Genomic DNA, 22,623 nt, shown 5'->3' with positions numbered 1-22,623 from the left:
TCACTAGAGATACTGAAGGGAATGGGAAATAGAAACAGCTAGGATCATACTCTACGGCAGTCTACTAAACTCCCAGTCCCCCAGGTTCACAATTTTAGTGTCATCTTCGATTCCTCATCTTCACTCACTCTGCAGATCCAATCTATTGACAAATCTTGTCATTTCTACCTGTAGAAAATCTCTGGTATATGCAGCCTTCTCTCTACGCACACATTGACAAGACTGGCACACAGGCTCTAATCACTTTACCCCTGGCCTATTATAATGACCTTCAAGTTATTCTTGCCTCCACTATCTGCATACTAATCCATCCTTTAATAAACTGCCAAAGTGATTTTCTTAAAGCACAAGTTTGCCCACATTACCTCTTAATCAATAAGGGGTGTCTCCATCATGTCTTTAAGATCAAACATAAAATACCTATTTGGTATTTAAAGTCTTTCACAACCTGAACTTTTCCTACTTTTCCAGTCTTCTTGTACTTTACTCCTCTCCATGTAAGCTATACAAGCTATTTTGGTCTGTTTCCTGTTCCTTTCTTAGCATGCTCCACCTTTTGACACCATACCTCTGCATTGACTTCCCTTTCCCCCATACTCAGAAGGTTTTCGCTCCTCACCTTTAACATCCTAGTTTCCAATACCGTGTTCTACAGGAAGCAGGAGATCTTTCCTGTTCTCTTCACTTTTTAGTTACCCTTATAGCCTTCTCTTTGAGACTTCACCTTTCATTATATGACAGAATACATGCACATACACACACACAGAGTTTATATAACATATGTGTAACTATATAAACACGTTTTATATATACATAAAAACATTCACACATATACACATATCTACATATACATACACATAGATATATACATATATGTATGTATATGAAGAGAGAGTTGAAGGGAGAGAGAGAGAGAAAGTTACTTCATCCACTAAGATCTGAGCTCCTTGGAAACATTGACTTCTAGAGTAAGCACTAAATAAATTCTTTTAACTGACTCACTCTTAGATCAAAGCTACTTGAGCTTTGTATTGGAGAGGGATGACTTCTGCTAAGGTAGGCCTGATCAGTTTCCTTCCCCTGAATGAAATCACACGAGGGAAGTGACTGAGAAAGCAGACATTGCCGGACAAGGGTCCAGAGAAGAGGCAGAACAAAAAGTAGAGTGTGCCAGGCAGCAGGAAAAGCATGGATAAAGAATTGACTAGACAAGAAAAAAAAGTGGTGTTTAGTTGTTTTTTTTTTATGTTGTTTTTCAAGACAATGATAACGATCAATAATTGTGGAAATTATAACAATAATAACACCAAAAATCATTGTTAGATGATAACAACTCAGAGCAGGAAATTGCTATTAAATAAGTACTAAGTGCTGTCACTCTCATCTATTCCATGTGTGAAGCTTTGGGAAAATCATTTAATGTCTCTGGGATTCAGATTAAGGCTCCTTCCATCTTTAAAGTTATGTTCCTCTTATCCTACTTAACCACATCGCACTCTACCTCTGTGACCTGTGTGACCATGGACAAGTTACTTAACATCTCTGGGCTTGAGAGTTCTCATCTAAAGAGTGATACTCGGTGCTTCTATATCAATTTCGCCTCTAAATTCTGTGACACTATGATGACAAAGAGTAGAAGAGGTAAGATCTTGTACCATATATCAGTATTTGAAAAGTTTAAGAAAAATGAGCGTGGAGGTGATTAGCTCTCTGTGAATATTTCCAGTTGAGCTTTATGGCTTGACCATCCAGGCTCTGAGACAGTGACAATAATGAAAATAAGAAAAATGTTTCAGAATGACGCTGTCCTGGTTTAATAGCCTCATTCCCACCCCCTTCTCTGTCCGTCTTCCTAATCCTTGTTTTTGTCCCCTCTTAAATCAATCTTGAATTACTAAACATAACCAAGAAATCATGCAGGAGAATACTGGAATTTCAATGACTTCAAGAGACAGGAAAAGACTGTCTTTCTCTCAAGGACTACATCATTAACAATCTTTGAGATGTACTTGAAACATGCAGCCACTCAGCCAGACAACCACTACCACCACAAAGAAGGAAAATAGTCCGGTAGTGACTTGAACAGGGATTTCTGTATATCCTGCAGAAAGCTGGGGCCTTTCGGCATACTTGTGGCTTTATAGCAGGAAGCCCAATCTTATTTGTTCATGAAGCTATTATGTTGTTATGAAACTCTTCTTTCTTTGCTGAGACTCTGCAATAATTTTTGAACAATTGCTGCTTATAATACGGCAAATGAGAGGCATCACAGCAGAATGGATGGAGAACTGGCCTCGGACAGGAAGGCATGAGTAAGCGTGCCTCTGACACATACTGCCTGTGTGATCCTGGGGAAGTCATGTAAACTCTCACTGTCCCCAGGCAATTCTCCAAGATTTTGTGTGGTGGAAAAGATGCAAGTCCATCTTGGTGGAAGAAGTTCTCTAGATGGATGAATGGTAAATCTGTTTTTAACTTTAATGGCAAATAGAAATTCTTCAACTAAAAGAAGACAGCCAAGGAATGAAAGTAATTTTCCATTTCTCTAGTAAAGTTTGCCACCTATGTGATCCAGGAACCCTAAATATTTCCAGTTGTAAGTTTAAAAATTTGTTGTGAAAACCAAGATCTCCCAGGTCAAATAAATTTGGCAGAAAAACCTTTTAATTGTATGTATTTTCTTTATATTTTTCCAGAAATAACTTAAATTGATCAGTTCCCCTCATGAGTCAAAAATCACAAAAGACAGTTTTGAGAAAGCTCTGTTTTTCCTTTTTAATTTAAACACATTTTAGAATTATTACTCTGAAGAAAAAATACAGGTCAACCAGCCTGCACTTTTACATATCACTAAGCAAAAATTTAAATATAAAACTTTGATATTTTTGCCAATATCAGACAACTAAAGAAAAAAGTTAAATAAAAGCTGGTATAACTGAAACTTAATGACTTCGTTTCTTTGTAATGATTTAGATATTTCTCTAAAACATGCATATGCCACTATCTAAATAAAAGGAAATTAGATGCCCATTTAAAAATTTTGAAAACTTAACAGTTCTAATAGATCCTAGTAAAACAAACTTGGAAGATTGGTTTTAATCTCTCTGTCTGCTCCAGAATCTGGGATGGTGGTATGATCATCTTAGGCACTTAAGTGTTTCTTGATGCCTTATAAAATAACTAATGTTATTGTAAAGGATACCAGAAATTGCATGTAATGAAAATTTAAATGGATAATTTCCCCAATTTGAACTTCCACGTTGTTCTCAGAATATGGTTGCTACCTTGGGTCCTTGGGTATATGGGATTATACTTCTAATTGCAATTTATTGTAATTATCCATTAGTAGAGTATGCCTTAACAATCAACTAGTAGACACAATTAGCTTTCAGCAAAGGAATGTAATAAAATGGCAGAGTAAGAACAGGAACTGCAAATCATCTTTACCCCATCATTCCAAATCTTGAAGCATATTCTCTTTCTCTCTCTCTCTCTCTCTCTCTCTCTCTCTCTCTCTCTCTCTCTCTCTCTCTCTCTCTCTCTCTCTCTCTCCTCTCTTTCTCTCTCTATCTCACACATACACAAATATATATTTACTTATCTGCCTATCTATTCATTCATTCATGTGTTTACTTATTTATATGCCCCCTTCATGGGAAGAATGAACATAAACTTAGTTTATGGTAGTGAGGTTAAGGCTGCTCACCTCCTATTCTTCTACTTCTATGGAGGACACAAAATGCCTCCTCCTTTCCTCAAGTAAGTTGGTTTTGTTGTGGGATACCTTATATTTTCTTCCGAGTTTTTAAACTTTTGACTTTATAAAAATATTTCTTCCTTTCTCATGGAATTATTGGCTTTTATTTTGGCCATTCTAATTTCCAGGGAGTTTGATGCTTTGGGCAAGGTTTTGTACCCCTTGTGCCCATCTATTATTTCCCTTTCCAATGCTTTTGTTTAAATAGTTTTATTTATTTATTTTTAGATTTTGACATTCATTTCCACAAAATTTTGAGTTCCTCTCCCCTCCTCCCACCTCATAGCACCTTGCATTCTAATTACCCCTTCCCTCAATGTGCCCTCCCTTCTATCACACCCCACCCATCCCTCATCCACATCTTCTCTCTTTTCTTGTAGGGCAAGATAAATTTCTATACCCCCTTACCAGTATTTCCTATTTCCCAGTTATACGCAATAACAATTCTCAACATTCATTTCTAATACTTTGAATTCCAACTTCTCTCCCTCCCTCCCTCCCCACTCATCCCTACTGAGAAGGCAAGCAATTGAATACAGGCTATATATGTGTCATTTTGCAAAAGACTTCCATAATAATCATGTTGTGTAAGACTAACTGTATTTCCCTCCATCCCACCCTGTCCCCTTTGTTCTATTCTCTCATTTGACCTTGTCCCTTCCCAAAAGTGATTACTTCTAGTTACTCCCTTCTCCAATTTGCCCTCTGTTCTATCATCCCCCTCACCCCACTTGTCCCCTTCTCCCCTATTTTCCTGTAGTGTAAGATAGATTTTCATATGAAATTCAGTGAGCATGTTATTCCCTCCTTAAGCCATATGTGAAGAGAGTAAGCTTCACTTTTCCCCTCTCACCTTCTCCCTTTTCTCCTCCATTGAACAAGATTTTTCATATCTCTTTTATGAGTGATAGCCTGCCCTGTTCTATTTCTCCTTTTCTCCTCTCAATATTTTCCTCTCTCACCCCTTAATTTTATTTTATTTTTTTATGGATATCATCTCTTCTGATTCAACTCAACCTGTACTCTCCGTTTATGTGTGTGTGTGTGTGTGTGTGTGTGTGTGTGTGTGTGTGTGTGTGTATAATCCCTCCACCTACTCAAATACCAAGAAAAGTCTCAAGAGTTACAAATATTATCTTTCCATGTTGGAATGTAAAAAGTTCAGCTTTAGAAAGTCCTTTATGATTTCTCTTTCCTGTTTACCTTTTCATGCTTCTCTTGATTCTTGTGTTTGAAAGTCAAATTTTCTACTCAGTTTTGGTCTTTTCAATATGAAAGCTTAAAAGTCCTCTACATCATTGAATAACCATTTATTCCCTTGAAGTATTATACTCAGTTTTCCTGGATAGGTAATTCCTGGTTTTAATCCCAGTTCCTTTGACTTCTGGAATATCCTATTCCAAGCTCTTTGATGCCTTAATGTCGAAGCTGCCAGATTCTGTGTTGTCCTGATTGTATTTCCACAACACTCAAATTGTTTCTTTCTAGCTGCTTGCAGTATTTTCTCCATGACCTGGGAACTCTGAAATTTGGCCATAATATTCCCAGGAGTTTTGCTTTTTGCATCTCTTTCAAGAGGTGATCAGTGGATTCTTTCAATATTTATTTTGCCCTCTGGTTCTAGAATATCATGGCAGTTTTCCTTGATAATTTCATGAAGGATAATGTGTAGGCTCTTTTTTGGATCATGGCTTTCAGGTAGTCCCAGAATTTTTAAAATATCTCTCCTGGATCTAATTTCCAAGTCAGTTGTTTTTCCAATGAGATGTTTACATTATCTTCTATTTTTTCAATCTTTTGGTTTTGTTTTAAAACTTATTGGTTTATTTATAGTCATTAGCTTCCCTGAACTCCACTCTCATTTTTAAAGAACTATTTTGTTCACTGAGCTTTTGAACCTCCTTTTCCATTTGGCTAATTCTGCTTTTTAAGGCTTTCTCCTCCTTGTTGGCTTTTTAGACCTAGTCTATTGAGTTAGCCTATTTTTAAAGCTGTTATCTTCCTCAGTATTTTTTCTGGTTCTCCTTTAGCAGGCTGCTGACATGCTTTTCAAGCTCTTCTGTGGCCTGAGCTCATTTCATATTCATTTTAGAGGTACTGGAAGCAGAAGCCTTGACTTCCTCTAACATTATGCATTGCTCTTCCTCATCTGAAAGGATGGAATGAGATACCTGTTCACCAAGAAAGTAACCTTCTGTGGTCTTATATTTTCTCCCTTTTTTGGTCATTTTCCCAGCCAATTGACTTCTGAATCCTCTGTCAAGAGGAGGGTCCTAGTGCTCCTCCTCCCCCCAGGACCCTACTCAGGGCTGAGAATGACATCAGCTTCTCAGTTCCCCCAGGGGCTTTTGGCGGGGGCAGAGTTGCCATTCAGGGCTGAAGTTTAGATCCCCTGCTCAATTCCTCCAGAGGCTTTAAGCTGAACTGCTTGGACAATGGACCCAACCTGCTTCTGTAGTCATCGTAGTCATCCATTGCCCACTGCTGCTGCTGTCACCTGGGGCCAGTGCTGGGGGAGCTCTGCTCCTCTCTCACCCAGCTGGGAAAGCCCTCCCACACTGACTTTTTGAACTTTCTTTGTTACTTGTGGGTTGAGGGATCTGGGATCCTCCCTGCTGGGGATTCTGCCCTAGAGGCCTGTTCTGGTCCTGTTCCTCCCCATGCCACATGTGGTCAGGGCTGGGCTGGGCTCAGTGTCCCATGGGATAGACCTTTCCTGCCAGCCTTCCAGGTTAATTTTGGCTGGAAACCTCTTTCACTCTGTCATTCTATGGCTTCTGTTGCTCTAGGATTTCTTGAGAGTTATTTTTATAGATACTTTGTGGGCTATAAAGGAAGCACTAGAGTATATGCATCTTTCTTCTCTGCCATCTTGGTTCTACCCCCCCCCCTTTCCATTTCCTTACTGCTGAAGTCTCATTTCCCCCATTTTTTGCTGTAGCACTCACATCTCACTTGCATAAAACATTTCAAACATTTTTTATAACTCTTGCTTCATTTTACCAGGAATTCTAATTAAATTTGTGTTCAAGTTGTGTGTCTCTCTGAAGATAATTGCTTGTCAACATTTTAGAATCACCCTCTTCTTCTAGGTTTGCATTTTGAGTGTTCTTTCATCCTAATAACTTTTAAAAGCACGATTATTATTTATTTTATGACCTTTTCAGCCAGTATATTTCCTGATTTTAGACTTGATGGTAGGGCTACAGTTTGCTAATTTTTTCAGGGAAAATCTAGGCTGACCTTATTGCCAATTTCTTGTGGTGTTATATTCTGTATTATTCTAGTATCTCAGGGACAGCTTAGGTTAAGGACACACAAGCTGTTAGTCCTTTCAAAGTGGTCTGATCCAGGGCAATTCTGATCATCATACTCCTTGTCTGAACTCTGAAAGTTCTTGACCTAGCTTTCAGTCTGAGCAATAACAGAAAGTTCCTGGACTCAACATCAACTTTTTATGTTTTAAAAATATTATACTATATACTACATAAATTATAGTATATTATATTATATATTATAGCATATAGTATATTATATTATATATTATATAAATATTATACTATAATTATAGCATTTTATAATACCTGAGAAGTTCTAGTGGTTCTGAATAAGAGAACTGTTAAGTTTCCCTTTAGTCCTGAATTCTTCCTCATTATTTCTCGTCAGGTTTCAGACTCCTTTAGAAGTTGAAACTGAGACCCCCAACCTGCTGCTGGTGTCTAAGCTACATCTCTGCTGCTTATGTCTAACCTTGCTCCCCTTGTTTCCCCTTGCTACACGCCCGGGGGCAGTCACTGAGAAATCACTTAATCTCTCTAGCCTCACCAATCTAACAAAATTTTTGTGAGGAAAAAATGATGTATGTAATGTGCTTTTCAAACCTTAAGGTACTCTACAAATCCTAGATATTATTTTTCAATAATTTTAATAATAAAAAATATTGGGAATTGTTATTTTAAAAAATACCATAGGTCTCTAATTCAGAATGTATATTCTTAGAGAGACATGTCGTATTCAATTAAAATTAATGTTTAATGCTATAATAAGTAAACTACTCTCTGGAGCAAATTATTTATCCACATGAAGCAAGTCAAAGCTTTTAGAACACTAGAGACTATTTTAGCAAATTACTTAATCCAGAGCAGTGCTGTATCCAAGTGTTGTTACCACTAATTAACCTCTCATTATTTTAACAAATATATTCAGGAGGTAGTTTCTTTTTCAGGGAATAAGCTGTTTACCTAAGCAGTTATTGTATGAAAACTTGAATTAATGCCAATAGGTTGAATGAATGACACTCGAAGGGCATCCTAATGCAGAGCTTCGCATGATGAAATAACTTTAAAACCACAATAACCACATCTGTGATACAAAAGATGGGGACAGTGGGTAAACATGGACAGTAGTTGGAAAATTCAGTAATTATTCTCAAGTGGGGAGAGGTTTGTTTTTACGGCTACAATTAAGATGAGTGAGTATTGTAGCCACGACTTTTATGGAAACATTGTAAGAATCAAGGTGGATTAATTAGGAAAGGCAGCGTGAAAAAGAAAGAAATCCCAGGAAGCTTGTGGTTTTGGTGACAGTCTAATCAATCGCTTTTCTCCTTATCAGCCTAGAGAAGGTCCTGATTCCCTGGGGACCTGTAAGCAACTTTCTTCACTTAGGGATCAATTGTCATCTTTATTTGATAGGAGGGCCACTGGCTGCTACTTGGCAATCTTGACAGTCTGGAAAGAACCTGGTATTTTTCCTCAAAAGTATCTACCTCTATAGACCAGTTCCTTCTGGAATCAAGGCAAAGCAGAGATATTACTTTGGTATCACTATATGGTAGAACTCTCTGAAAGACTTTAAGTCAACTTCCAGTCTTGGGGGAAGAACTGCAAATATCCTCAGGGTTCAGAAATAGCATCTCTAGCTATAAACCAAAGAAATCTTTCTGTGTGTATAGTATAGATCACTGTTTGTGGCCTATATTCTTTGCCTTTTCTGCCACTTGAAACATACACAATAATCACTATTAGCAGCGTCAAGGCCCAATTGGAAAGGACAGATGTGATATGTTTGCCTGTATCATTGCTCATGTGCAGATAGCTTTGTTTATCCAGCTCTACCAAAGCCAACACCCATAATGGTTTTGAAAGGCCTTATATGTTTCTGAAATTGGGAACAGACTCTAGATAAGCACACCTATCTGCAAAAGGGCCAGTTGCTCCATATGGATTATAATCACCCAAATTGGACTCGTGCCCCTAAACAAAAGAACAAGTATTATGAAATTCATTAATTAGGGTTATATTTATTTACACTATATTATCAACTAAAATCATCTGTTAATTTGAAGTCTGTAATCATAAATAGCTATAAATAAAATAAAATGTGACTAATGTTTTTACAAGTTCTCTTCTCCTTTCTCAGAAGCATTCTGTTCTTCTTGAATATTTTTATAGAATGACTATCCTCTGGGAGAAAAAAATTGTCTTGTTTTAGCTAATCCACATTTATATTTTATAACACCCTAGCCACAGGACCACATTCATCCTTTGATTCACAGTGGTTTCACGGTTCAACGACATAGACTGCTATGGTCTTTGGCCCTACAGTCACTTTGCAAAAAGAGTAGAAAGTCAACGTATCAATTGGTGCAATACGGATTGTCTTATCAGAATACTGAAAGTTCTTCACACTACAATAAGTTCATCTTACACAGGTGTTCTGCTGACTGTGTGAAGCAGTGCGAGAAACCTATTATTAATTAGGTATAATGTGTATATTTACATATACATGGTACTTATATGATATATAAGTATATTATATAACATGTATATAATATACTTATATATAATAAAGTATACATAATATTATTTATAATAAACATTACATATCATATATAAGCAATTATCTTATATATGATACTATATATAATTATATATACTTATATAAGCCTATTATTAATTAAACATAATATGTATAAGTATAATTAATTAAGTATAATGACTACTTTAGAATGTAATAAAACCAGAAGTCTTGCATGACTAGAAGTCTCAAGATGTATTAAAGAATAATTACCCCAAATTGTTTATATTTATTCAAAACATACACACACACGCACAGAAAAAGTTTTTTTTTTAAGTAAATTATTTCAATCCAGATCTAAGCTAAAATAGAAAAGAGAGGGAAATATTATTTTCTACGCCTCTTAATTGTGTGCACTGCTAAAAAATCCAAGTCAGGTAAGTCAGAATTATGGGTTTCTATGCATTTTAATCATTAACTTATTGTCTCTTTCACCAAAGAACTGTCTGCTAAGTACAGAAAATAGAGCAGCTGGTCTCCGTTGATTGATGGGTATGTTTTATGAAAACAATGAACTGCAGATTGGCTGGCTTATTGCAATAGTTTCTGCTTTTTTCCCAGGCTTATGCATGAATGAGGGACATAAACACATACACACCTTTGTTCTTTCCTACTGTCTTTTCTCCCACTGTAATTATAATTCTCTTTTATTCTGTGGAAAACGGTCCTTCTAAAATACCAGTATGCTGCTTGAATCCTTTTTCTCCACCTAGAATGTGTACTCATATGGCCTTAGACACTTATCTAGGAATTATTTTCCCCAAACACAAATGCTTTATTGCCTATCATATTCCTAAATCCCCTTTGACTCTAGCTTAGCTAGCACAGATGTGCTCTTGCCCCTAACAAGGTGATGACTTTAATCTCCTCCTTGAGCAATCTTCCTAATTACCATAAGACTCAACAATTGTCCTTCCTATCAACATCTGAAGCTTTGCAAGATTCTTAAGTATTTCTTTTCTCTAGAAAAGACACTGCTTTACTAAAGGGGTAATGATTGGTATGTTTCTGTACTCAAATAATGTCATAAACTAACACTTAGAACATTTATTAAATGCTTGTGATGTGCCAGACGCTGTGCTAAGTGTTGGAGATGTGAACACAAAACAAATGAGACAACCCATACTCTCAAGATGCTTACATTTTAAAGGGGAAAATAGGAAAGGGAAGAAGACAGAGAGCTCATGCTGCCAAGTGGGGGGAAGGCTGTTGATAAGGAGATGGAGAAATCCAGAGAGACAGTAGGGCTGGGGAATTTTTTTTAAGGAAAATAATTTATTCCAAAATAATTTAATGATTTAATTTAATTAATTTAATAATTTAATCCAAAGCCACTATTTCCACTATCTGGCTATTTCATGAATCTGTGATTATTGGATCTCTCTAAATCCATTGTTTACACTGTAACTCTTGCACCTTGTTAACCGTCCTTGTTAATGTCATGACTCACTTCTGTCCATCACAGCCTTTGGGCCAATAATTTTAATTCTTCAAAAACAGTGGTTTTCCATGACTCATAGCCTACAGCGTCATCAGAATCATATTCATTTAAAAAATAGACCCAGTTTTCCAGTGCCAAGACAGAAGAGTGAGGAAGAAACCCTCTGAAATCCTTCCAAATTCCCCTCCAAACAAATAGAAAGCTGCCTCAGAATTGACCTAGAAGCAGGGAAGCAGTTTGTCAGCACAGCAGCAAAGGGCTGTCTCACTAGGTTGAGAAGTAAGCATGGTTCAGTAGCAGCAACAACAGCAACAGTAGGAGCAGCAGCAGCAGCAGCAGCAGCAGCAGCAGCAGCAACAAGCTTCACAGCAGGGGGCCTGCAGCAAGACTCTAAACCTGGGACAATTCAATAGTGAGACGTCACCTTCTTACAAACCAGCAGACCCCTAGGCAAATGAGAAGTCTGTGCAGTGCAGCAAAGCCCCAATCCCAGCCACCTAACCCCAGCACAAGCCACAAATTAATTTTTTAGGATTAAATTATATGGTTTCAATTAATTTTTAATTTTTTTCCATTGTCCATTACTGGATCTGAAAAGGATGCATTTACTATTTCTACTTTTCTTTCTCATGATTTTCCCCTTTTGTTCTGATTCTTCTTGCACAACATGACTAATGTGAAAATATGTTTCATCTCTCTCTCTCTCTCTCTCTCTCTCTCTCTCTCTCCATATGTGTGTGTGTGTGTGTGTGTGTATAGCCTATGTCAAATTGTATACCTTCTGGGGGGGTGGGGCATGGAAAGAGGAGGGAAAATTTAGAATGTAGAACTCAAAATCTTATAAAGACAAAGGTTGAAAAGTAAAAATAAATAATCTTAAAAAAAAAGATGATTGCTCTACTTAATCGAAAGACTCTTTTAAGTTAATAAACAATTGGCATTTCAAGATCTTGTATTCGCTACACTTTTAGCCAATTGTGCAATTATAAAGATATGATCTAAAATAGCATATTGTTCAGGAAAACCTGCTTACCTACTTTTGAGATTTTTATCAAAGATGTACCTGATGCACTAATGTCATAATTACCACCATAAAATTATAACTATATGGGTGAAATTATTGTTTTCTGTATGGCTTTTTATTATTTGACAAACAATAAGTATTAAGGTTCTCCCACCCTAAGTCTTTGGGAGCTTTCTTTTTCAGATACCTTGATAATCAATACTTCACTGCCTTTAGAAAAGTTGCATATCTGTATGTCTGTATACATACACACATACATATACATTTGTATATATATATATGTGTGTGTGTTTATGAAATCTAGTTTAGATGTTTCTGTTTTTGTTTTCTTTAGTGCCATTTATAATTCTTCATGCAAACACCTAAAAACCGTAATGTTGAATATTAAAAATCAATAACAACAACAAAAACCCAATGAATCCACTGTCATTGGTGGAGGAATTGGTAAAAAGAAAAAAAAAACACTTACAAATACCCTTTGTTGTCTGTTTCCTGTTCTTTTTCCATTTTCATCCTTGGGGTGATGCAGAATTTCTCACAAAGCTTTTGTAAAACTTATTTTCCCATTCTCTTTGTTTATTACAATTAGAATTATTAGAAAATTAATTCCTACTTTCATAGCACTTCCTGTGAAATTTAATAAATTAGTTTTCCTTCTTAGCTTCTCTTGTGTTTGGCTATAATATATCTGTTTGAAAATGGGATGAAATGCTTTCTTCTCAGGCAGTTTCCCATCTCCTTTTAATGTACTTATTGTGGCAACTGATTTACATTAGTTAAGATACACTAGGAAATTATGATTGTCTATGCTGATATCTGTATTTTTATTAATTTTCCATATCCAACACTAAAGTCTTATTTAAATTGGTTAATTTGAAAGTAAATAAATTTGACACTGTATCTTATAAATTTTATTACATCTTCCGTTTTGGTATTTATGTTTTTCTTTATACATAAGCACTTATTTTGAAAATGATTCATATCAATAATCAGTCATTTCCTTTTTTTAAAAATATAATAATTTTCATTTTATCATGTTATTTAAAATTGATGATATAATCTCCCCTCAATGAAAATATTGGGTATATGTAGGCTTCTGTAGATTCCACAAGCCTTTCTTGTTTCTCTTTCTTACATTTTCCAATGCATTTTTCTTCTCTCCTCCCCATACCCATTTTTTCCATTGAAGCCACCAAATATTTAAATATATGTTGATTTAATTTGGAGGGTTTCATCTTCCTAAAATGGCTCTACCTCCTCGTCTTGTACAACAGATGTTGGTTCATATGCTGCAATTATTTTCCTGGTGGTCTTTTGGCAACCATGAACACTGCAATATGAGATGGCCATATGTCCCATGGAATCGGGTTTTTTTGGTGCCTTGATAAAATGTTTCTTGTTGCATAATAAAGCCAACTCTATCAACTCCTTCAATGACCTCTCCAAGAGAACCTGTGAACCATGATATCATTTAACTGCAAGTTCTTCATAACTTCTGGAATCATTTATATAAATAATTACAAAATAATAATTCTTCCAGGATATTGCTCACTCACTGGTCACAGGAAAAGTATCCTATGCTTAGAGTACTGATCGCTAAGTTGGTGTTTGTATTCTGTCTTCAGACTGTGATATTTAGCAACTTCTGACCCATTTTCAGTGTCTCTGAAATTGTCCTTGCAAAAGTGGAAAAAAGGCAACATGGAACTGAGGCTATTTTGTATTTTCATATATTTCCATGATCACTATGTTAGGAATTCATCACCAAGAAGCTAGTCTATTGGTGATGAGCCCCTATATATTTACCTAAACTTGTCCTCAGATAGTAGATGTGGTCTGTTCCCAAACTGAAACTCTAAGCCTTTTTAGCATGTGAGAATGTGCCAACATTTGCATTCAGCAATCTAGAATCTAGGATTACTTCTATAACAAAAAGATATTCATTAAAAATTTGTGGAAGACTTCTAGCAAATAAATTAACTGATGATTTCTTTTCTTTTCCTATGTTCTTTTATTACACTTAAAAAAAACATCAACATGAATATTTCCATATACAAAAAAGAACAGAAAAAGAGTATTGTATATGAAATCATGAATCTCTATTATATATGGTTTATTAAAATGCATATTTGAAATTTAAGTTTGTTGAATCAACATTGTCCTTGTTTCTATCCCATTTGAATTTCCTTCTACAATCTTGAAGGTGCTTTAAATATTCCACTGATGGTTTTTTTGTTGTTTTATCATATATACATATATATGTATATATATGTATATATATCATTATTACCATGACCTCATTCTCTCTCTCCCCAAATTCCCCTTTCAAAAGAAATAAAATCTCACTCTTGTAATAAATAAGTACAGCAAAGCAAAACATTCAACCGTTGGTTTTGGCCATGTATGTATGTCTCAATATGCTCCTGCAATCCATAATTCTCTTCTAAGAGAGGGTTTTTCATCAGTTTTGTGGAGTTAGGACTGGTCATTGCATTGATCAGAGTTCCAAAGTCTTTCAAAGTTGTTTTCCCTTACGGTGTTGTGTAAATTGGTCTCCTGATTCTAATTCAGTCTACATGGGATCATGTGAGTCCAGTCATCTTTATCTGAATTTGTTCTGCTTGTTGTTGTTATGTTGAAATAATAGCCCATTACGCTCCGATGTCATAATTTATCCAATTATTACCCAAAATAAAGGGAAATCATTTTACTTTCATTCTTTACTACAACAAAGTGATCACACACTCACAATATTTTTGCTGTATATGTATGTGTGCACACATGTATTTAATGTATATATGTATGTATACATATGTGTTTAATGTATATATGTATGTATACATACGTATAAATATTTCCCTCTCTATTTGATGTTGTTGTGGCCCATGTCTAGTAGTGGTTTTGCTGAGTCTAAGTGTATGCACATTTTAGTGTGTGTTTTTTGGTCTACAACAGATGAAACAATTCACGTAGCTACCATTCACATAGCTACCAACAGGTCATTAGTGTGCCTGTCATCCTACACCCCCTTACAACATTTTCCTTTATTGTTATCTTTGTCCATCTGATATGTGTCATATAGAACTTCAGGGCTATTTAAATTTCTATTTCTTTTGATATTAGTCATATAAAGAATTTTTTCATAGTATTTTTTCATTTCCAATACTATGAATTTTATTATTTTTTATGTTCATTTATTTATTTTTAGGTTTCAATATTTATTTCCACAATACTTTGAGTTCCAAATTTTCTCCCCATCTCTCCTCTCCCCCTACCCCATAACGCTTTGCATTCTGATTACTCCTTCCCTCAATATGTCCTCCCTCCTATCACGTCTCTCCCTTCCCTTATCCTCTTCTTCCCTCTTTTCTTGTAGGGCAAAATAGTTTTCAATAACCCATTACCTGTATTTCTAATTTCCCAGTTGTATGCAAAAATAATTCTCAACATTCATTCCTAATACTTGGAATTACATCTTCTCTTCCTTCCTCCCTCCCCATCTATCCCCACAGAGAAGGCAGGCAATTCAATATAGGCTGTATAAGTATAGTTTTGCTAAAGACTTCCATAATAGTCATGTTGGGAAAGACTAAATTTATTTCCCTCCATCCTATCCTGTCCCCACCATTTATTCTATTCTCCTTTGACTTGTTCCTCCCCAAAAGTATTTTCTTCTGATTACTCCATTCTCCCATTTGCCTTCCCTTCTATCATTCCATTCACCCCACTTGTTCCCTTCTCCCCTACCCTTCTGTAGCACAAGATATACTTTCATACCAAACTGAGTGAGCATGTCATTCCCTCAAGCCAAATGTGAAGACAGTGAGCTTCCCTTTTTCCCTCTCACATACTTCCTTTTCTTCTCCATTAAAGAAGCTTTTTCTTGCCTCCTTGGTGCATGATAATTTACCCTATTCCGTTTTTTCCTTTCTCCTCCCAATATATTCCTCTCTTACCCCGCAATTTTATTTTATCTTTTTGGGTATCATCCCTTATTATTCAACTCATCCTGTGTTCTCTGTCTATATATATGTATATGTATGTATATATGTGTGTATATATGTATATATATGTGTATATATATATATATATATATATGGGTGTGTATGTGTACCAACTACCCAAGTACTGAAAAAAAGTCTCAGAATTTATAAATATTATTTTTCTATGTAGGTATATAAACAGTTCAACTTTAGAAAGTCCCTTATAATTTCTCTTTCCTATTTACCTTTTCATGCTTCTCTTCATTCTTGTGGTTGAAAGTCAAATTTTCTATTCAGCTCTGCTTTTTTCATCAAGAATGCTTGGAAGTTCTCTGTTTCATTGAATGACCATTTTTCTCCTGGAGTATTATACTTAGTTTTGCTGAGTAGGTGATTCTTGATTTTAATCCCAGTTTCTTTGCCTTATGGAATATCATATTCCAAGCCCTTTGATCCCTTTATGTAGAAGTTGCCAGATTCTGTGTTATCCTGATTGTATTTCCATAATACTCAAACTGTTTCTTTCTGACTGCTTGCAATATTTTTTCCTTGACCTGGGAACTCTGGAATTTGGCTACAATATTCCTAAGGGTTTCTCTTTTTGGCTATCTTTTAGGAGGTGATCTGTGAATTCTTCCAATATTTATTTTGCCAGTTGGTTCTAGAATATCAAGGAAGTTTTCCTTGATAATTTCATGAAAGGTGATGTCTAGTCATGGCTTTCATGTAGTCCTCTAATTTTTAAATTGCCTGTCCTGAATTTATTTCCCAAGTCAGTTGGTTTTCCACTGAGATATTTCACATTATCTTCAATTTTTTTCATTCTTTTGGTTTAGTTTTGTAATTTCTTGGTTTCTCATAAAGTCATTAGCCTCCATCTGTTCCATTCTAATTTTGAAAGAACTATTTTCTTTAGTGAGCTTTTGAACCTCCTTTTCCATTTGGCTAATTCTACTTTTTAAAGCATTCTTTTCCTCATTGGCTTTTTGGACCTCTTTTACCAATTGAGTTAGCCTATTTTTAAAAGTGGTATTTTCTTCAGCAATTTTTGGGTCTCCTTTAACAAACCATTCACTCACTTTTCATGATTTTCTTGCATCACTAAAATTTCTCTTCCCACTTTTCCTCCACCTCTCTTACTTGATTGTCAAAATCCTTTTTGAGTTCTTCCATGGCCCAAGACCATTGTATATTTATTTTGGAGGTTTTGGATGCAGAAACCTTGACTTACTTTGATGTTATGCTTTGTTCTTCTTCATCTGAAAGGATAGAAGAAAATATCTGTTCACCAAGAAAGTAACCTTCGATAGTCTTATTTTTTCCCTTTCTGGGGCATTTTCCCAGCCAGTTACTTGACTTTTGACACCTTTTTACAGAGGAGGATATATTCTGGAGACCTGTAAGTTCTCAGTTCCTCCAAGGTGGCACAATCCTCTCCAGACCTATGCACTGGTCTGGGAGCAACCAAAAACTTTTCTGCCCAAAATCTGCAATTGAATTCCTTCACCACAACTGCCTCCAGGTCCACTGACAGTATTCCTCCTCACTCCTGGGTGGAGCTCAAGGCTGAGAATCAGATCTATGGCTCAATTCCCCCAGGGGCTTTAGGTGGAAGGCTCCAAAAATGGCAGCGGCCAGAGCCCTCCCACTGACCTTTGAAGCTGTCTGCGGCATTTGTGGGTTAAGGAATCTGGGAATTGCTGCCAGTGGAGCTGTGAATCCTGTTCTGGGTCCTGTCCCTGGTGCTGTACTCTAGTCAATGCTCCATGCTGGTCTGCATTTGTTGTGCTGGTCTGTGATGGTCTGGTCTGCCAGTACTATGAGTTTTCTTGAGAATGGCTTATGCATACTTTATGATTAAGAGAATATGAATAAAGAGTAAGGAGAGGAAAAGCTAGGATGGAGTGTTGGGTATGTGCCAACCCCTAGGAAGTTGACAGTAGAAGAGTCTGAGGAATGATCAGAATGCTAAAAGAGAACAAAAAAAGAACAGTAGCAGGAAAACTCAGAGGGGAGAGAAAGTCCAGGAGAGGATGGTCAACAGCATGGACATACTATATAGATGGAAAAAAAGGAATTAGGACTGAGAAGAAAAACAAAACATTAAATATAAATTAATGTCTACTACTATTTTGAAGATCCATCATTTCTCACTTTGTTGCTCTCCTGAGTTTTGATCTCTAAAACCTCATCATCCCCTCTGAATCTCACACTTCTTTAGCTCCCCCCTTCCCTTAGAGAACTCCTTCCCACTGATTAGAGAGAGCTGAGGGTGGGTCTCAGAGATTTCCTCCCAGATACTCCACTTAAGGAGCTTGCCAAGGGTGGTTAACTCATAATTTCCTACCTGGCTTTCTCATGGTCCTTATGCCTGCTCTTTAGCTTTTTTGTATGTGCTATTTTTCCTTCATGAGACTGTGATGTCCTTGAGGGAAGGGTAGTCTCTTGCCTCACTTTTTATTCCTAGTGCTGACAGACACTAGATGTTTAATAAATGTTTATCAATGATTTAAAGGTAACTAGCTGTATGTGAATGTTACATATTAAGTTAATGTCAATAGGCCAATTAAAATTTAAAAGGGAGAATTCTAAAATATGATCCTTTGAGCATGCTAATAACTATATTTTATGTAAACTATCAAATAACAAAATAACATTATTCCATTAATTTGTTACTTCTAAAGTCAGAGATTAAAATAGATTTACATTGTTTTCTTACAACTATTAGAAAAAAACATAAAAGGAAGAGGCTGAAGGGAGAGAGCTCATTTCTTTTTCTGAGTACAGAGTGACATGTGACTGTATCTGAGGGCAGAATGTTATTAGATTGTAAACTCCTTGAGAGCAGGGACTATTTTTTGCCTCTTTTTATATCCTCAGCACTCAACACAATGCCTGACACATTCTAAGTGCTTAAAAAATGTTTATTTATTAAATTGTCTATGGAAGGTACAAAAGGGGTCCTAGTTAGCAAGTATCTGAAAGATTTTAAGACACTCTTGAATCTTAAGGGCTATAAAACATGAATTCAGATTTAAGCTGCAAATTTCTCAATGTATTTTCTGATTCCTGTAGAAAAGATATAAAAAAGTACTGCACTAAACTTATTTATACCAGCTAACATGATTGAATAAGTTAAAACAAATAGGAAACATAAGAATTATACTTGTCTGGAACTCTACCAGACATTAAGACTTAAGAAGGAAAAAAATGGCAAAAATGAATTTTGGACTTTTCCAAATGCAACCCTTCAAAATAAATAGTTTGAAAGATTTGCCAAAACCAAGTGTGGTTGGTTTTGTACATCCCTAACAATTACTGTGACTGTATTTTCAAAAAGTTCCTAAGGAAAATGTGGTTCCAGTACATCCTCTCCCTTACCCCTGTTATTAATTTCCTTAGAAACCATTGCTTACTCTGTTTTTTGTTTATTCTTTTCCTCATAAAAAATTTATCTTCACTTCAATTCAAGTAAGCTCTTTGAGGGCACAAATTGGTTGTTTTGCAAAATTTTGTACAGAAATAAAACCTATGACCTATACATATGAATCAATGCAATGAGACAAGTCTTTTTTGTCTTCCCCAGAAGTCATCTGCTTAAAAATATAAGCAAATTATAATTTCTAGAGTAACAAGGATTACAGACTGCATTTGCTTAGAAGAGTTATGTCAAAAATGAGGACAGAGTTGGACTATTTTGTCCAAAATACAGTTGAGATAAATGTACATTTTGACCTTGACATAGCTGCATAAACCTTTAATTTTTTCCTCTATTTTTTCTTATCGAATTTTAGCAGGACAAGTAATCAAGTTGACATCAGGTATCCTTGCCCTTCTTCAACTTAAAGGAATATCTAGAGCATGTGTTTTTATCCTTTTTTGTATATCATGATCCTTTCAGACAGTCTGGTAAAACATATGAATCACCCTAATATTTTTTAATGTGTAAAGTAAAATATAGAAGATTAAAGGAAACCAATTATATTGAAATAGTTATCAAAACATCAAAATGAGTAAGTTCATGAAGGCACAGTAAAGAGTACTTGATACATGGTATCTCTTGCAATTAGGGCAGCTAGGTGGTGAACTGGAGTCAGGAAAACCCATCTTCCTGAGATCAAAATCAGCCTCAGGCACTTTGTAGCTGTGTGACCCTGGGCAAATCATTTAACCCTATTTGTCTCAGTTTCCCCTTCTGTAAAAAATGAACTGCACAGGAGATGGCAAACAACTCTAATACTCTTGCCAAGAAAACCTCAAATGGGGTCAAAGCTGGACAGGACTGAAATGATTAAACTGCATCTCTAACACTAAGTAAAGGTAAATTTTCAAATCAGCCTAGTAGAACTTGGAAAGAACACTGACGCTGGTGTCAGAGGCCTTGACTTCCAATCTTATTTCTGTATGGCTTTAGGCAAGTCACTCAACCTTCCTATGCCTCTCTTCTCTCATTTACATCCAACTCTTTCTTCCCACCATCTAGATGGTGACTGGTGTGGCCTAGGACTGGCTCAGAAAGATCTGGTAGTTCATATTTAAGAGTGGTAGGAAATGAGACACTCATACTTATATGTCACCATCTAACAGGTACCAAAAAAGACATTTACTTAACTTTAGCATGGAACAGATATTCAGCAAGGATATAATGCTGTTTCAGCGTTTCCATTTGAATTGTCTTAGGAAGATTCTGAGGATCACCTGGCAGGATAAGATACCAGACACTGAACTTCTGCTTGAGCTCAACTGTCAAGTATTCAAACTATGCTTCAGAGAGTGCAACTCTGATGGACTGGCCACATTGTTCGAATTAAAAATGTACACTTGCCAAAAAGACTATTTTATGGAGAACTTGCATGGGGCAGGCGATCACATGATACAATGACACCCTCAAGGTGTTTCTCAAGAACTTTGGATTTGACTGTGTAACATGGGAGACACTGGCACAGCACCACTCAGCATGGCGTGCCCACATAAGAAAAGGTGCTTGTGCTCTTTGAACAAAGCAGAATTGAGACAGCACAGAGTTAATGCAGGATGCACAAATTTGGGATATCCACCCCAAATATTCAAATAGACTATCTGTGCCCAACCTGTGGTAGAGGATTCCGAACTTGTATTGGTCTGACCAGTCACAGTCAGACACAATGAAATTTCACTTTACAATGGTGATGTCATTTTGGTCCTCTTCGAAGATGAAGGACAACAACCAATGCTGTTTCAGGTAAAAGCCACCCTCAACTTATTTCAATATGGAAACTAGGCATAGTGATGTGTTGATTCCTTTGATAGTGGACCTTATGTCAAATCTGAATATGACAGACTCCTCATGGACCAGTCTCTTATACTCTAGGCAGCCATGTTAGCAGATTAAGCCTTAATTCCTGGGAACAAGTAAGTGACTCAAATGGCTTCTCTGCTTCTTAGGTTAAAAAAAAAATAGTTCATGCTATGTATGGTCATAGGAGAAACTAGCCCAGCCTGGATATCAGGGCTTTAGTAGATCATGATCTTACCACAACTTCTAAGATCACTCCCAGATCAACATTTTTAATATTGCATCCATGAAAAGAGTTTGGGACTTGGAATAAGAAGGACTAGGTTCTCATCTCAGCCTTAGTACTTAGTTATATTGTGACTTTGGGTAAATCACTGTGTGATCCTAATTGGTGGAAGTCATAACAAGGTCACAGTGACCAGTTAAAACCTTGAATGTCTAGACATCTACCCAACAGCATTGGCCTTGATGCCTGAGTTTGATTCTGGGATTCTAAGTATAAACTAATTGTTAGCCAAAACCTCAACTAAGTCACTATGACATATGTAATGACTCTCTATAGTTCCTCCTCCTTTTGTTTGATTTCTATAATTACCAAAGGGCTTTTTTGAGGTCTTTGCAGGGATCCACTTAATTATCTGGCTGGTCACTCCAGACTGAGGATTATTAAGCTCTTGGCAGGGATCCACCATGTGTTGAAATGCCACACCAGACTGTCTCTCTTGTCAGCATTCTATAGGACCATTCACTTTCTCTTATATAATCATCATGAAGCTCCCAGCCTCTTTCCTGGGCATGGAACTTGCCCAATGTAATGGGGGGAGGGCTACCATGAATATTCCTATGCAGGGGAAGTTTGGACCCTACAATTGGTATAGTTGTGGATACCAAAGAAATGTCAAGAGGAGTTGGAGTCCAGTTGTGAAAGGAAAGGGCTGATGTGGGATGACCTTTTCCCATGGTGTTGAGGAAAGCCACCACAGGGGCCTTGACCTGGAAAGACTAAGAATAATGGAGGAGATACAGTTATAATAAAACATATGGAAAGTCAAAGAACCAGTAACTGGGAACTTGGCAAACAAGACAGATAAAAAAGAGTAGCATGTAGGAACACTGGCTTGATTATTAGCCAGGTTGGAGGGTATTGAGAATGTAGACAGGGAGGCATCAAGGTGCGGGACCCCTGGGAAGACAGCAATGCAGAGGAAGTTTCAAAGTATGGTATACAGAATAGAGAGTCTCTTTTTCTTTTTCTCTCTCTCTCCCTCCCTCGCTGACTGCAGC

This window comes from Notamacropus eugenii, chromosome 6 (assembly GCF_028372415.1).
Source record: "Notamacropus eugenii isolate mMacEug1 chromosome 6, mMacEug1.pri_v2, whole genome shotgun sequence".
In the NCBI taxonomy this organism is placed as follows: Eukaryota; Metazoa; Chordata; class Mammalia; order Diprotodontia; family Macropodidae; genus Notamacropus; species Notamacropus eugenii.
This window is presented reverse-complemented; position numbering follows the sequence as displayed.